The sequence below is a fragment of the Ambystoma mexicanum genome, chromosome 9 (genome assembly GCF_040938575.1).
Source record: "Ambystoma mexicanum isolate Mex_15411 chromosome 9, UKY_AmexF1_1, whole genome shotgun sequence".
Classification (NCBI taxonomy): Eukaryota; Metazoa; Chordata; class Amphibia; order Caudata; family Ambystomatidae; genus Ambystoma; species Ambystoma mexicanum.
Genome location: NC_090931.1, coordinates 1,506,402,757 through 1,506,416,772, shown reverse-complemented (window position 1 = coordinate 1,506,416,772; position 14,016 = coordinate 1,506,402,757).

The window sequence follows — 14,016 nt, the reverse complement described above, 5'->3', positions numbered from 1 at the left end:
CAGGCCATGTCAAATGAACGCATGCAAAGAGAGCGTGCTTAAGGCCAGTAATGGGAGACTGGAGACTGCATACATCCAACTCTCCCGATTTCTCAAAGAGAATGTCCCTCCCAGCTCCTGCATAATGCTGGCATGTATTGACTGTGGCTTGCAGCACTTTCGTGTGAACGCCACCTGCGTTCTGCACGATCGCACAATAGAGAATGAATTCAATGAGAACACAAGACATGAGACTTTGAGCTACAAGTTAAGGCCCTGAAGGAGTTTAACCCCGAAATGCGTAGCTACATGATGATGACTACGCACAGTCTGGGGAAGTGTTTCCTTATACAGCACAACAACTGTTCCTTATCCATAAGCAATGTGTGATTAATCAGCACATCATAAGCTGATTATTAAAAAAGATCTTTTTGCTTGAAGCAACTAATAGAATTGTGTTTTAATTTTAAGGAATAATGTTGAATTACATTACAAAAATGCTTGGGAAATCATAAAGCTCATTCTGAGCACCCGACTGGTGCTGGGTAGTGTTATACAGCTTCTTTTTGGAGGTTGGCATGTATGGACTGTATACCGCCAGACCATGCATAGCTCTCAACTCACACGCTTTTGCCGAGTGTCACCCGCCTTGTAAAGGGCTGACTCACCCGCCAAGTCTCCTGCACGCCCATTCATTCCAATGGGCTCTCACCCGCCAAAAACAAAATCGGGTGTTTTCACCCGCCTTTGCGACACAAATGGTTGAGAGCTATGGACCATGGGGCGTTAAGATTGTCCACTTAGGGCTCCAATTACAATCATCCAGCTTACATTTTGTATATTAAAAATAACAAAACATTATGATATAAGGTAATGCAACAGTAGCATGGAGGTGTTACAGGCACCACCATAGTGCCTGGGATGCATGCGCATACATACCAACCCTCCCGATTTAGGCGGGAGACTTTTCATTGAGAAATGTTGCTTTTTTTCACGTTCTCCCGCCTAAGATAATTCCAGCGCCAATACATTCCTATGGGGAAAATTAACAGGCCGATTCATGGAATTAATGTGTGCTGAAAATTCCTGCGCAAGCGTGCAAAACCGTGCAAATCGCAGTGCAAGTGCGGAAATCGCAGCAAAACCCGCGCACATCGATTCATGGAAGTCCGTGCGCGAGTAAAATGTGGGATGTGCGCTGAAAATCTGCGTGGCGCACGCAGACGCACAGGTCATCTAACGGCGTGCGCTACGGCCACAGCGAATGCACACATAGCGCGGCGCACATAACAAAAGTAGGCGTAACATGGGGCATGACACGCGGAATGGGGAACAACGCGTGAAAATGTGGGCGTCACGGGCGAAGTAAAGGAGGCAAGTGGGCGGAACGCCCACACGCTCGCCTACATTACGTATTCATGGAATCGAATAGGGCAAACCAGCGCACCGGCGAAGACGCGCACAGGCCTAAACACGTACGCCACACAAAGGCAGGCGGTAGCCTCCCTGCGCATGAAAAAAAATGTGCGCCAAAATGTGCGCTAACAAAAAGCACGTATATACAGCTCTGATGATTGTCCCATACTGTGGCCCACTAGGACAAATGACGTGCAAAGGGGTACGTGACAAACACGAACACCCGCTGTGTCCAAAATAGCATGTGCGTGTATTTCGGGGGTGCGCGTGAAGTTTCACACTGGATAGGCCCTGTGCGAGTTGGGTGCGTGTATTCCTGGGGTTCGCGTGAAGTTTCACAAGCAATTGGCCTGGGTACGTGTAAATCTGGGGTGCGTGGGAGGTTTCACATGCGATTGGCCTTGAGCGAGCGGGGTACGTGTATTTCGGGGGTGCACGGGAAGTTTCACACGCGACAGGCCCAGTGCGAGTGGGGTACATATATATCTGGGGTGCAGGGGAGTCCTACACGTGAATTGGCAGTGTGGGTCCTCCCAGGTGTTCCCTCTACACCCTCCACAGCCCCTGCAGGCAACCCACACCACAGGGGACTACCCTGCACCCCTGGTAATGTCCCGCAGGCAGCCCATGCACCATGGGCATGCCCCCCAGCCAAGCCACATGTCACCTTGCACTACTGATCACCAACGCATTTCCAACCTCAACCCCCACCCCCCAGCAGTGCAGTGCACCTGCCAACAAGCCCCCACTCATGTCCCCTTGCACCCCCACCCCCCAGCACTGAGGGGCACCTGCCAGCAGGCCCCCACTCATGTCCCCTTGCACCCCCACCCCCCAGCAGTGCAGGGCACCTGCCAGCAGGCCCCCACTCATGTCCCATTGCACCCCCACCCCCCAGCAGTGCAGAGCACCTGCCAGCAGGCCCCCACTCATGTTCCCTTGCACCGCCACCCCCCAGCAGTGCAGGGCACCTGCCAACAGGCCCCCACTCATGTCCCCTTGCACCCCCACCCCCCAGCACTGAGGGGCACCTGCCAGCAGGCCCCCACTCATGTTCCCTTGCACCGCCACCCCCCAGCAGTGCAGGGCACCTGCCAACAGGCCCCCACTCATGTCCCCTTGCACCCCCACACCCCTGCACTGAGGGGCCCCTACCAGCAGGCCCCCACTCATGTCCCCTTGCACCCCCACCCCCCAGCAGTGCAGGGAACCTGCCAGCAGGCCCCCTCTCATGTCCCAATGCAGACCCACCCCCCAGCACTGAGGGACACCTGCCAGCAGGCCCCCACTCATGTCCCCTTGCACCCCCACCCCCCAGCACTGAGGGGCACCTGCCAGCAGGCTCCCACTCATGTCCCCCTGCACCCCCGCCCCGCACCAGTGCAGGGCACTTGCCAACATCCCCCCACTCATGTCCCCTTGCACCCCCAACCCCCAGCACTGAGGGGCATCTGCCAGCAGGCCCCCACTCATGTCCCCTTGCCCCCCCCAACCCCCAGCAGTGCAGGCCACCTGCCAGCAGGCCCCCACTCATGAAGTTTCACACGCGATTGGCCTGGGTACGTGTAAATCTGGGGTGCGTGGGAGGTTTCACACGCGATTGGCCTTGAGCGAGCGGGGTACGTGTATTTCGGGCGTGCGCGGGAAGTTTCACACGTGACAGGCCCTGTGCGAGTGGGGTACGTGTATATCTGGGGTGCAGGGGAGTCCTATACGTGAATTGGCAGTGTGGGTCCTCCCAGGTGTTCTCTCTACACCCTCCACAGCCCCTGCAGGCAGCCCACACCACAGGGACTACCCAGCACCCCTGGTCATGTCCCGCAGGCAGCCCATGCACCATGGGCATGCCCCCCAGCAAAGCCACATGTCACCTTGCACTACTGTTCACCAACGCATTTCCAACCTCAACCCCCACCCCCCAGCAGTGCAGTGCACCTGCCAGCAGGCCCCCACTCATGTCCCCTTGCACCCCCACCCCCCCAGCAGTGCAGGGCACCTGCCAGCAGGCCCCCACTCATGTCCCATTGCACCCCCACCCCCCAGCAGTGCAGAGCACCTGCCAGCAGGCCCCCACTCATGTTCCCTTGCACCACCACCCCCCAGCAGTGCAGGGCACCTGCCAACAGGCCCCCACTCATGTCCCCTTGCACCCCCACCCCCCAGCACTGAGGGGCACCTGCCAGCAGGCCCCCACTCATGTTCCCTTGCACCGCCACCCCCCAGCAGTGCAGGGCACCTGCCAACAGGCCCCCACTCATGTCCCCTTGCACCCCACACACCCCTGCACTGAGGGGCCCCTACCAGCAGGCCCCCACTCATGTCCCCTTGCACCCCCACCCCCCAGCAGTGCAGGGCACCTGCCAGCAGGCCCCCTCTCATGTCCCAATGCAGACCCACCCCCCAGCACTGAGGGACACCTGCCAGCAGGCCCCCACTCATGTCCCCTTGCACCCCCACCCCCCAGCACTGAGGGGCACCTGCCAGCAGGCCCCCACTCATGTCCCCCTGCACCCCCACCCCGCAGCAGTGCAGGGCACTTGCCAACAGGCCCCCACTCATGTCCCCTTGCACCCCCACCCCCCAGCACTGAGGGGCATCTGCCAGCAGGCCCCCACTCATGTCCCCTTGCCCCCCCAACCCCCAGCAGTGCAGGCCACCTGCCAGCAGGCCCCCACTCATGAAGTTTCACACGCGATTGGGCTGGGTACGTGTAAATCTGGGGTGCGCGGGAGGTTTCACACGCGATTGGCCTTGAGCGAGCGGGGTACGTGTATTTCGGGCGTGCGCGGGAAGTTTCACACGCGACAGGCCCTGTGCGAGTGGGGTACGTGTATATCTGGGGTGCAGGGGAGTCCTACACGTGAATTGGCAGTGTGGGTCCTCCCAGGTGTTCCCTCTACACCCTCCACAGCCCCTGCAGGCAGCCCACACCACAGGGGACTACCCAGCACCCCTGGTCATGTCCCGCAGGCAGCCCATGCACCATGGGCATGCCCCCCAGCAAAGCCACATGTCACCTTGCACTACTGATCACCAACGCATTTTCACCCTCCACCCCCACCCCCCAGCAGTGCAGTGCACCTGCCAACAAGCCCCCACTCATGTCCCCTTGCACCCCCACCCCCCAGCACTGAGGGGTGCCTGCCAGCAGGCCCCCCCTCATGTCCCCTTGCACCCCCCCACCCCCCAGCAGTGCAGGGCACCTTCCAGCAGGCCCCCACTCATGTCCCACTCATGTCCCATTGCACCCCCACCCCCAGCACTGAGGGGCACCTGCCAGCAGGCCCCCACTCATGTCCCCTTGCACCCCCACCCCACAGCAGTGCAGGGCACTTGCCAACAGGCCCCCACTCATGTCCCACTCATGTCCCATTGCACCCCCACCCCCAGCACTGAGGGGCACCTGCCAGCAGGCACCCACTCATGTCCCCTTGCCCCCCCAACCCCCAGCAGTGCAGGCCACCTGCCAGCAGGCCCCCACTCATGTCCCATTGCACACCCACCCCCAACAGTGCGGGCACCTGCCAACAGGCCCCCACTCATGTCCCCTTGCACACCCACCCCCCAGCAGTGCGGGGCACCTGCCAGCAGGCCTTCACTCATGTCCCCTTGCACCCCAAACCCTCAGCACTGAGGGGCACCTGCCAGCAGGCCCCCACTTATGTCCCCTTGCACCCCCACCCCCAGCAGTGCAGGGCACCTGCCAACAGGCCCCCACTCATGTCCCCTTGCACCCCCACCCCCAGCAGTGCAGGGCACCTGCCAGCAGGCCCCCACTCATATCCCACTCATGACCCCTTGCACCCCCAACCCCAGCAGTGCAGGGCACCTGCCAGCAGGCCCCAACACATGTCCCCCAGCCAACACGTCACCAGCCTCCACATGCCAAAGACCCACCCAAGCATTGCATCTACCCACATAGAAATGCCAATTACATGATACAACCCCAATGGCAAGTATGTAAATAAACACATGTCCGTCACACACACACAATGGGTGCAAGTGAATGTCAAAACCCATATCATGACATGCATGAAACCAATGAGATAATACCACAAATGGAAGTATAAAAAATATATATATTGAAGATAACATGAACGTAAATTAAATTAAACACACAACAATGGGAATAACAGAAATGGTCCATGTCCGATAAATAATGAAAATCCAGAAAACATAAGCAAAAGAAATCCAAAAAGAAATGTTGTCCAAAGTCACAGTTCAAAAAATCAAATCCAAGGGAAAATAAAAAGTAAAAACCATTGCTCCATGGTGAACACAAAAACAATATTAAAAAAGATGAATCCAATGTAGAACTATGTACAATTGAAGAATCCAGGGTCCATGAGCCCAATTTAAGAAATTAAACCTACCAAAAACTACTACCTAATTAAATAAACTATATACAAAAATGTGGTGCATTATCCAAGCGGTCCAAAATAAAGAAAAAACTAAAGGAAACCTAATACTAACTAACTAACTATTTACAAGGGCAAGCGGGCAAGTCCAACGGCTCATTTGTTGATGTGCCGGGCCAGGGCATCATCGAACTCATGCTCGATGTCCCAGAGGCGGTCCTCTTCCATGGCCCGAGGGTTCTCAGGGACGATGACATCTGGATCTCCAGGTCCCTGCGAATGGCCTCGAGGCACTCGGCCCGCCTCAGGGCCCTACGCATGGAGTTCTCCGCCCTGACCATCGTGAGCCGTGCCTCTTCCGCCCGCTGCCGCTCCGCATCTATTGCATGGCCCAACCGCTGCCACACGGAAGACATTTCCCGTCCAGGATCCTCCTGCCCTATGGCCGATGCCTGCCCCTCGGATGATGAAGGCCCTGAGCCATCATGGTTCCCACCTTGTTGCTGCTGCTGCTGTGCCATTGCCTGTGCCCTGGCTCCTGCTGCCTGCACATCCTCCTCCAGCTGGGGTGCAGTTGTTGAGGTGGCCACTCCTGCTGGACATCCGACTCCCGACTGTGGCAGGGATGTGTCCTCCACCAGCCTGGCCGCAGGGTCACAGGCAGCTCCACAGGGCACCCTGGTGACACATGGGTGGGAAGATGGCACGAAGGACGACTGGCGCATAGGGGGTTCAGTTGAGGAGGGGGTCCAGAAAACGGAGGAATCCGGCCCTGGTGAGCTGTCCCAGTGGGTCAACGCGGTCAACGAGCCATGCGAGAAGACGTGCAGTCTCCTCATGAAAAGACTGCAGGTCAGCTCGCAGGGCACGTTGACGCAACGCCACCCCACCCAGGACAGGCTCAACCCGGTGCCGGATAGCCACATCCGCAGGGAGAGGAAGGCCAGTTGGTGTAAGCCGATCCCCTCCCTGAGAACGGGTCTGGACGTCGGTATCCCTGCTGGTGCAAGATGATGCAGTCACAGGATCGGGGACAGGATTACACACAGGCACCACCGCCGCGGCCTGTGCTGCCTCCTGTCCCTGCCCCTGCACTGCACCACTAGCACCAGTGGAATCCCCACCTCCAGACCCCGTCTCTGTCCCTTGCACGGCCTCCTCCTCCACCAAACCCCCCACCAACCTGGATGACTCCGTGCCATCTTCCTCCATTGGGCCCTGTGGGGTCTCAGCTGCCCCTTCGGCTGCCGAGAAGTCCAACCACCCCCTCTTGGACCTCCCCTCAGCAGCTGCGACCTGGGACGCGGCACCGGACTCCTCACTCCCCGACGAGATGACAACCTGGGAGGGGAGCGATCCCAGCCGCTGTGCTCCACAGCACCCTCTCCGCCCTCTTCATCAGTCGACGCTGCAGACAGGGAGTGATAGGACACAGGCATCAGGGCACTGTACAATGGACTCATACACACATGACAGTTGCACACGAGTGTCATTGTCAAACTTCAGACATGGCATCACAATCCCCAACACACATGTCATTTCAAATCACACACATAAGCTATTCCACAGCCATATCGCAACAGCTAGCACCATCCATACACATACAACAGCATGAGCAGGCAAAGGAGTGCCAGACATCACATGAGACACAGGGAGTGCACTAGACATGCACACACGCCACCACACTTACATGCATGTGTACACTGTCGCAGTGATGAGATCGGCATCCATGTCACATCTGGCAATCAGTCTTCTACAAATCAGTCTCGCATGCATCCATGTTGCATGACAGTTGCACACTTGTCAGATACACATACATGCACATGTACACAGTGCAGATACATGCAGCTGGAACCAACATCCATGTGTGACACCACAACCTTGACAACTGACCTACACAGTCATTCAAACATGTGTGCTCACACATCGGCATTTGGCCTGCATGCTTACCCACAAATACACCATCCATGTGTCTCACACATGAAAGGACTCGCATGTGTTAGCCTCACGGCCCTGTACATACACATCCATACATGGCCCTACAAAACCACATGTGCAACCTGCACACTACTGGCACACCACCACACGCACAGCTTCCAATCAGTATGCATGTACACTTACCCCTTGACTCCAGACGGGTCTGCCTCTCAAGGACCTGGATGTGCAGCGCTGGGCATACGCGTTCCAGGACCCTCATTTGGTCTTCTGACAGGTGGCCCCGGCGCCCATTAGCATCCGCTGCCTTCAAGGGGCGCCGGGCCTTGTTGAGGGTCCTGGACCTGAAGTCCTCCCAGCGATTCTTGACGTGATGGAATTCGTGGACTGCCACCCCCTGCGCGTTGATGGCAGTCACGATGTCCGTCCAGATCCTGGTCCGTCCTTCCTTATCGGCGCGCGTCCTTTCAAAGAGGTCATCATACTGCCCCAGGACTTGCTCCACCAGGACACCAACTTCGGTGGCAGTGAAGCTGGTGGCCCTCTGCCTCTCTGGCTGGGGGTTGCCAGTGGTCTCAGATGGTGGTGTGCCCGACATGGAAACCCCAGAGGCAGGAGTGGGTGTGCAAAAGGGTCCTGGAGCAGGGCTGTGGAGCGATGGAATCCCAGTCGGGAGTCTTCGGTTCCAGCAGGGGTAGTCACAGCAACAGCACCCCTGGCTGACCTGCAGGCAGAAAATGGCATGGCATGTGGGCAGCAGGCAATCGGGCAGCAGCAGATGGCAGGTGGGAGCTTGCTTTGGGCTCTGGGGGGCAGTAATTAGGCCTTCTGGGCAGGAGCGTGGTCTTCCGTGTGTGAACGCGTGGCCAGCTTGATACGGAGTGATTTGGCACGTGAAAATCTTACACGTCAGCATGTAATTTGAGGAAAGGCCCTTAGCGGTAAGCGTGTCAGCACGCGTATGCGATTTCATTGGACCAAAGGCCCTTAGCGTGTAAGCGCGTCTGTGACGTGACGCGCGCAGGTGTTTCCCTCATAGCACGTGACGACAGAGCACACGTGGAAAAGCTGCACGTCCGAGTGTCCGCACGTGTAATTTGAGGAAAGGCCACGTACAGGCGTAAGTGACATGTACGTGTGGGCCGGTTTAAAAGGTACGTGTAGGACGCCATTTCCTTGTATGTGCTTTTTGTGGAGAGCGAGTGGGTGGATTCTGTACTTTTTGTCGGTTCACACGCGATTACTTCACAGCGTTTCAAGTTCGTACTCCCTGTTACCTCTGACAGCTTTAATTTTTCTACTTTTTTTGGGCCTGTTTCCTCAAACAGTGTTCACTTCTCCTTTTGTCCTATCTCCTCAGACAGCGTACAATTCTTCTTTTGGCGGGGGTGTTGCCAACGCGCACACGTGCATATTTTTCACGTTCTTTTTCCAGGCAGACGGTGAGTTCCGCACGTACTTAGCAACTGTGCTTGCCCCGTGTGTCGCGTACCCCTTCAGAGGTCATTTTAGGCTGCGTGTATTACGGGTACGCTTATTTTTGTGTTTCTGGGTGCCACAGCGTAGTGCAGGTTAATTTTTCCATGCACGTGGTCTACGAGGGGTTGCATGCACGTTTATTTTTGTTTTTGGGCTGCCTGTGCGTTGCGTGACCTGTCATCTTCCCTCAGGGGTCACAGACAGCCTTGTTAGAGCACTAGGGTACGAATTCCATCTAGTACCCTACCTCTTTTACCCCCAATTGCCCAGGGCAATAGTTTACTGCTCCTCCCATATGCACAACAACATCAGTGCCATGGTTGGGAGGCGACCAAGCGGTAAGGGAGGCAAAGGTGGCCGACCTTCAAAAGGTGGACGTGGTGGGCGCGGTAGGGGACGTGGCCAGGGTTTGCAGGGTGCCCGTATACCCCCATGTGTGGAGGACCAATCAGGGACACCCATGCCCCCTCCCCCATGGTTGAGGGAAACATGGCTGAGACCATCCCAGCTCAGCCCCTGTTGGACCAGCCCATTGTGGCACCTGACCTGGCACAGGATGACTCCCTGGCTGACTTCCAGGTCAGCAAGTCTAGGCTACGTGTGGCGTTGCAAGTTGTCACCAAGGCACGTGGATCTGGGGCAGCTTTGTCATCTGCTGGCCAAAGTATGCAGGGTGGTGAGACTGCAGGGGCAGCTGCAGCTCCATCCGCCCCAGCTCTGACTCTCCCAGCCAGGACAGTGTCGGTCCTGGTCCATCATACTGACGTTCCCCCTGCCAACATCACACTTCAGACAATGCCTGCACCAAGTCATATGGTCAATGTGCATTCGCACACTCCAACAACCCAGTCCACCGGTGATTCTGCCCCTACTGACCAGAGCGACGTTAGCCACTCTGCCTCCGCTCCACCTTCTAAAAAGAGGAAGAAGGGTGCTCTGGCATGACAGGCTGAGAACCCAGGCACGGCTACACACTCCGGCACGTCAAGGAAGCCTTGCTTTAATGACACGGAGCTTAATGCACTTGTGAGCTATGTGTCACAACATAGCCACGAAATGGTGGTGACTGCAGGGTCCAAGACCACACCTGGTCAACGTAAGGCACACTGGCAGACCATCGCCAATGACATAAGTGCCCTTGGATTTGTGAGGCGCTCAGCTGATGATTCCTACAAGCGGTGAAACGACCTGAAACGCAGAGCAAAGGACAAGCTGGCCTCAAGTCATGCTGCTACTCTGGTGACTGCCGGTGGGTCTCCACAAGAGGACAACAAACTCACTGAACATGAGTCTGTTGCTGGGACCTTCGTCACAGAGGAACAGATCCGAGGTGTGGGAGAACTACCCGATTATGAAACATTGTCCGGTGAGTGCCCATGCGTGTGTGTGTAATGCATGTGTATGTTGTTTGGGTGACAGGTTCTGATTGAGTGGCAGGTGAGGGTGTGTGTGACCGAGTAGTATGGGTCACCCATGTGCTTCATCCAAAACATTCTGCGGCCTTGAATTTGGGTGTGACACTATCCCTTCTGCACACAGTAGTAATTTAGCGCAACATTACGGCAGTTGCCCTTGAGGTGGCATCATGCAACAACGTTGTTTGTATTTTTCAGTGTTCTTTCAGGCTGATTGTTTCAATTGTCCCACTTTTGCAACACATTCCTCAGCCCTATTGAGACATATGTGACATGCTTCTGTCAGTGAAGAACCCCACATAGGCCCACATGTGTCACCTTGGTAGTTGAAAGATTTGACCATTCAGGCTGAATGAGTATTGTCCTGATCACATGATGTTTTTGGGACTGTTTGAATGTGGAACATGCTAGTTGTTTCCTGTCATGTTGAAGTGCACAACCATTGATGTGTACATGGCCCTGCAATCACTGTATTTTTGTACACTGGATGTGTTGCAGTGTGTGGCACATGGCGTATCTTTTCACACTATGTGGCATTTTTCATCTCTTCATGTCCATCTCATATGGATGGGTGACAGTACTCATTCACTGACATATGGATGTACTTATGGAATGTACCATGGCTATGGTACATGCCATCTGTGTGATGGTATGTGTCATTTATGTGTATAGGACATGCCACTCACAGGCCAATGTGTGATGGCAGTGCTACCCAGCATGCAGCAAATGCGTTGCTCTTCCATCTTGGTGTCATCAGTGTCTGCCATTTGCCTCCCCTTCCAACTCTGTGACAGTGCATGCATGGGAGGGTTATAGTCATGTGGGACATGTGTAAATCATGTACTGGTTCTGTAGCTTGTCGGGCCTATTTGTCTGCTATGGTGCTAATGCCTGTTTCCATTTTTTGTCTTTCATGTTTTTGCAGGGGATGACGCACTTGATGCTGGTGAGGTTGAGGAGATGGTGCAGACCCAGGAGGAACCTGAGGCACAACCGGCCACCAGTGGGGAACGTGGTGTGGTGGTGGGTGAGAACCCACTCTTGCTGCAGACGATACTGTCAAGGGGTGTCTCTGGGTGCACCTCCCCAGACCTCTATTCAGGTGTTGATTCGGATGATGAGACCTATGTGGCGTCGCAGGTAAGTGTTTCTGGAAGGGGTTCTGTTCTGTTCAACCCACCTGCACCAGGGGTAGAACCCTCTATGGGGATGTCAGTGTTGGTTAGTCAGCCTTTGGCAGTTACGGGTGCAGGGTCCCACTCCACAACATCTGATCCTGTTCCTGGGCCAGCAGATCAGAGGGGGAATGCAGTCCTGCAGCCTCAGGCAGTGCCGGCACAGCAAGGCGCAGATCGCCTTGCCCCAAACAGGTGTGGTGCCCACCGACGCGGAGGCCGTACGCCCCCAGGCAATACCGCATGGGAACAATCCATTTACGGTATGGCAACCCAACAGGCAGCATCAGTTGAGATGATTCTTAAGCAATGGAGAGGCTGGCCACTTCCATTGTCCCCCCTGAAAGGCAGATGGAGCTACTACAGCAGGCAACAGACTCCATTTACCAATCACACAGGGAGGACATGTTGGTGTCCAACAGGGACAGACGGGCGGCACTGGAGACTCTACGCCAATCGAGTCCCAGGGCCACAGGGAAGCCCTGAGGGTAGAACTCCATCACCTCAGGGAGACTCTTGTTGACCTTGAGACTTCCACTGACTTGAGGACAGAACAGCAGCTGGAGCGGCTCACACGTTCGCTCTCAGCTGAGATGCAGGCAAGGGAGGAGATCCGGGCATCACGTCAGGTGCTGCATGGGGATATCCGCACTATAATCCTCCAGAACGAGACCTTCCACACCCGCATGCTTGTTGCCATGGAGGACCATACCAGGGCTTTGCGTGGGCTGCCTCCCATAGCATCACCTCCTCCTGTGGCAGCAGCAGAGGGTGTTCAGAGCGACAGCAGCAGTTCTCCCATATTGGCATAGCCGTGCAGGCCATGAGCCCATGGAGGTGTTTTTTTCCCAACATCCACACAGGTGGCTGTTGGTGCGCACCCTGTCCTCGGACCTCCTGGGTGGCCTCCCCCCGCGGCTCTCACATGGCCATTTTTTATTTTTTATTTTTGCTTTTTTGATTTTTGATTATTTTTTGACAGTGTGTTGCTTTGTGTGGCTCCTGTGGGCATCCACTGTATTCCGGCTGGGCACATGCAGGCTTGTCCTGAGTTTGGGTTCGATGCTTGGGTTTGTGGGACACACACCACTCCTGCTACCCGTTTCCATGGGCTTGCAAAGGGTGTGACCAAGTGACAGTGATGTACACAGTGATGTTGGGCTCCCATGAGCTGTGTGGGCAGTCTGTAGTCAATACTGTGTAGACATTCCTTGTGTATATTGTAGTTGTATTGTACACTGCATGTTTGAATTATGTATGCTTCTGCTTCCATGTCTCCCTCTGAATTTGCAGGTTTATTCCTCATGTCTTCACAAGGCTGTCTACTTTGGAGATGGTGTTCATGTTGTATGCAGTACACAGCAAAGTTTTGAAGCCTGCTAGACTACAGTTGGAAGGGGGCGATGTGGTGGCATATTCAGGTTGTAAGACTACGACTACTTTAATTTAGCACTGTCATGTTTTAGTTATGTTTGAGCTTGTGTAGCTGCATTGAATTGATGGTAATTATTTGGTCATGTGTGTTGTTAGTTCAACCTTACTGGGCGCATATTGTTTGTGGCCAGTTTCCATTAGGGACACTGTACTTTGTGACACTTGTGTCAGGTTTTCGACATTGCTTTGTTTGCTCTCACATAGCATGACATGCCATGGTGTATTGGGTGGTGGTGCTGGGGAGGTGTTGGGTGACATGGCACTGTTCTCATGTTGTATTTTGCAAGGGGGTAATGCATTTAGCAGCATATGTGTATTTTGATGACACAGCATTGGTGGTGTTTCTGTAGGTAGGTATGCACACATTGTGACACTTCCAGGTGGCCAATCTCAGGCTGGTATGGTAGTTACAGTTGACTGTCCCTTGAGTCATCATCATTGATTGTCAGATGGTATGTGCCAGTGCTGTGTGCACTCCACAGGGGTGTGATTCTAAGTGAAGTAATTAGCCACCAGCTGCGTTCGGGCTGCCTCACCCCGTGCCCTTTCCCCTCCCATGCGCAGCGGGCGTGCATGTGGTTGGGGATATGGGGGCACCACCATGTCCACCGGCAGGCCCCGGCATGTTGCAACGTTGTGCAGGACACATGCTGCCACTATGATCCTGCACACTACTGGGGGAGCGTATAACAGCTGCCCGCCAGAACGGTCAAGGGAGCAAAAGCGTGACTTGAGCACTCCGAATGTGCGCTCCACTATGCCCCGGGTTGCAATATGGGCTGTGTTGTATCTTACCTCGGGTGGCGTGGTGGGGTTCCGAATTGG